Consider the following 4,370-nt stretch of genomic DNA (forward strand, 5'->3'; position numbering starts at 1 on the left):
AATCCCAGTTCCCACTCCCTCCCCTCCTCTCTTTTCCCCCACATTTCCCCCTATCCACTCCTCAGAGAGGGTAAAGCACATTGCTTTGGGGAAGATCCAACGCCCTCTCTACTATATCTAGCCAGAGCAAGGTATTCATCCAAAGAGAATGGGTTCCCAAAAAGCCAGTACAAGCAGTAGGGATAAATCCTGGTGCCACTGCCAGTAGCCCCTCAGTCTGCCCCAGCCATACAGCTGTCAACCACATTCAGAGGGTCTAGTTTGGTCCTATGCTTGTTCCTTCCCAGTCTGGCTGGCATTGGTGACCTCCCAATAGATCAGCCCCACTGTCTCCGTGGGTGGTTGCACCCCTCTTGGTCCTGACTTCCTTGCTCATCTTCTCCCTCCTTCTGTTCCTCATTGGGACTTTGGGAGCTCAGTCCAGTGCTCCACTGCAGGTCTCTGCCTCTGTTTCCATCAGTTACTGGATAAAGGTTCTGTGCTGACATTTAAGATATCCATCATCTTGACTACAGGGCAAAGCCATTTCAGACACCTTCTCCTCTATTGCTTAAGATCTTAGCTGGGGGTTAATCCTTCTTGATTCCTGAGAATTTCTGTAGTGACAGGTTTCTTGCTAGCTCCATAATGGCTCTCTCAATCAAAATATCTCTTTCCTTGCTCTCATCTCTGTCCTTCCTCCATCTCGACTATCCCATTCCCTCAAGTTCTCCTCCTCCCTTCCCTTCTCCCCTCCTTAAGGTTCTGTTGAAGTGAGACACGATTGCTCCTGGCAGCACTGATCTATTCCCGAGAGAATGTTGAGCACCAAAGATACTCTACTTGGAGTTGTTTTCTTCTTGGCAAAACTGGCCTTTGGGCAAGGAACTGCCCACTGACAAAATGTATGATCTCTGGACAGGACAAGCAGGATACAAGAAAAAAAAGACTGGCAAATCTTGCCAAGACAGGGTAAGATGGTTTTGAAAAGTTTCCTGCCTCTAAAAATGGTCTGTCAGTTACTCTAGGCCTTAGCCAAAGTTGATTGCTCCAACATTGAAAATAAGACTTTGGGTGATTGCCCAGGTAGCCAGTTGTCTCTGTCATTTGTTGAACATTTTGGAAGTTGCTTGATTGCACTTCCTGCTTACTCAAGTAATATTTTCCTTCTCGGGTCTTAGTTGGGGTTGAAGACTAGATAGTTGTTTTTACTTTCCTCTCATGATTTGGCCAAGTTATTTATTATACAAGACTTGAACTCATTAGGTAGAATAATTACTGAAACATTTATCTTATGTTTCTTGCTTGATATTGTTTATGCTGGTTGTAATTCTAATTTTTATATGTGCTATTTGCTCTTAATGTATGTAACTTTGTATTAGGCTTAGAATTCTCTTATTTAAACAAAAGGGGGAGGTGCTGTTGGAATTCCTACTGCCAGTAGCCTTTAAGTTACCCACCCACTTGGGCGTGGTCTCTTATACTATTATGTGCCAATGTAAAGCACATGTCTGGCCTCTTTTCTGGCTATGGGATTTGGTTGCTGTTCCCTGTTCCAGCAGAGGATTGTGATCTGTGAGTCTACCCCTAAATAAATAACCCTCTATTCTACTCAATTCTGAGCTAGTGTGGGATTTCTTTTTTAGTTTCCTTCTTCAGAGATGCACAGATTAATGGATATAGGTTAGTTTAAGATATAAGAGCTAGCTTGAAATATGTTTTAGGTATTGGCCAAACAGTATTGCAAATAGTATAGTTTCTGTGTGTTTGTTGAAGGACAAGGCAGGATGGAAACCTCCATCAACACAACTTTATCATTGTGGATAATCTTTTTGGTATGTTTTGAAACTGCAAATATTCTATTGATAATTTTGATATTGATTTAATCAAATATATTAGTTATAGTTTTCTTTTTGTTGGATCTTTTCCTTGTTTTATTATCAATGTAATGCTGGCTTCTTGGAAAATACCCTTCTTTTTCTGTTTTCTGGAATCATTTGCTGAATAATGGTATTAGTTTGAACGTCTGATAGAATTCTGTATCAATTCATCTGGCTCCAGCTAGCAAGACCACAACTTCTAAGCCTTCTCAAAGTGCTAACTAGGGACCAAGTAGTCAAATACCCAAGACTTATGGGGAACATCTCTTTTAAAACACCACAGTAACTTAAAAGTAGGATTAAAGTTTGGCATTTCTGAAATCCTGGGTGCAGGCTTCTCAAAGGATGGTCCTGCTTCTGTCTTAACAATAGTCATATGTAGGATTTGGGTAAGTTCCAAAATCATTATTTCACAAGTGTTGATAAGACACTTAAATAAGATCATAGGATAGTACCTGAAGTTATGCTTGCCAGGATAATAATTGATAGATACAACTCCATACCACCAGAATACAAGAATTTAGGATATCTTCACTATAAAACAAAGGTTAATATTATTGTTTGTATGTTGGAAGCCACGTGGCCTAGTTTCAGACCAGTATATGAGTACTTGTCCAATGAGTCTCAAGATGAGGCAAAATCCCATGGGGACATTCTCACCTGGCAAGACCCAGTGGACTTCAGGACAGCGCAGAATACTGCTGGGACCACCCGGCCTGCACGCTCTCTTCTCTCTCATAATATTGATGATTCTCTTGGTGGTTTTAGTGTCATTTTGTTAATTATGCATGAGACAGATATGCTCATTCCTGGAAACCCCATTTTTGTTGAACATATTTCCCTAAAATTCTTTGGGAACTGATGTTCCTTAGGTTTCTTGTCTAGGGATGCCAGCTATCACTTCAGACCCTGAGAGCTGTTCTAATTCAGTCCTGACAGGATGGGAGGCAGATCACCCCTATTTCTGTAAATATGTTTTGAACAGAGTTGTTGTTCTTGAAAATGTGTGCCTATGTCAATCACCTTTTAGTTTTGTAAAGACAGGATGTACCTGGTCCAAGCTAGCAAAATGATAAGTGTTGTTTTGTTTTTAAAGGATGTTTTGATGTAAAAGTTGGGAAAAACATATTTGTTTTTTTTTGTCGGAGGTTAACTTTGGAGGATGGGAAAAACATGCTTGTTATTATGAAAAGAAACATGCTTGTTATAAATAAAGACAGCTGAAGCCATTCAAGGACAGTCACTTGTGTGAAACTTACCTGGTGGTTGAACAGTTCATTTCTTCACTCTGATGCCTTTTTCCCCATCTCCAGACCTGAACCCAGGCTGTGGCTAGATTGTGGTATTTGTGATGTTCCCCAAAACAATGTCCACAAAAGGACATCATGCCCAAGGTTTGATTTTTTTAACATTCTTTCACTTTGTGTATGTGTGTGTTGTCTCTGGAGGTCAGAGGGCAACCATCTAAAGAATCTTTTATGTCTTGAAACTTTGGTCAGATTCAGGAATGAAACTCAGGTTGTCAAGGTGTCTCTTCACCATCTTGCCAGCCCTTTAAAATTCTTTAAATAAACATTGTCTCAATGCTAGCAAATGTTGTTAGTTAGATTGAAACTTTTTAGTTTTATCTGTTGAGAAGTTTTAACCAGAGTCCCCCCTCCCTTTTTTCACATGTCCCCATAATTTTCTTCTATTCTGCCCCAGATGCTACCTTCCAAGACCACTAGTGGGTGCTCAAACTATGAATAATACTGAGTCCTACTTATAAGCACTGCCACACAGTGATTCTGATAACCTTAGACCCTAAGTAACTAAGGAGTGGGTAGCACATAGAACATGCTATATATGCTATCATGTGTGTGTGTGTGTGTGTGCTAAACAAAGTGATGCTTCTTGCCACACCAGTAATAATGAATAGAGACAGCATGAAATTTCATCAAACTACTCAGAATGAGATCCAATTTATTTCTAAAACTCCCCATGTAGTATGAGACTATAATTGCTTGCCCATAACTGAAACTGTCAAAGAAGGTGAGGAAGGCATAACAATTGTATTCTGTTGCCCACAGCAGCCTGGGCAGTTCCCCCAATCATTTAGACACCTCAACTTAGTTTAATATTGGATTTATGAACTAATGGTATGAAACGGAGTTGGGGCATTGGCAAAGGTATTTTGATATAGAATTAAACTTGAGGGTTATGAGAAAAAAGAGATGCTCAGAAAGTAAAACATAAAAGTATGAGTGTGAAGTTTTCTAAAGAGCATCTCAGAAAGTAATGTATATTCAAGTGTGGGTATGGGTTTCTTGGGGGAGAGTTGTATTTCATTGCTTCCACAAGAATTCGACATAGGGTTTAGTTGGATTTTAAGGTTATTAAATTTGACACTGAGAACTCAAGAACAATGGCAATGGGTTTCTTATCCTACTGCAAGCACTGGCTTTGTGGGAGCCTAGGCAGTTTGGATGCTCAACTTGCTAGACCTGGATGGAGGTGGGGGTTCCTTGGACT

The sequence above is a fragment of the Microtus ochrogaster genome, unplaced genomic scaffold, assembly GCF_000317375.1.
Source record: "Microtus ochrogaster isolate Prairie Vole_2 unplaced genomic scaffold, MicOch1.0 UNK131, whole genome shotgun sequence".
Classification (NCBI taxonomy): domain Eukaryota; kingdom Metazoa; phylum Chordata; class Mammalia; order Rodentia; family Cricetidae; genus Microtus; species Microtus ochrogaster.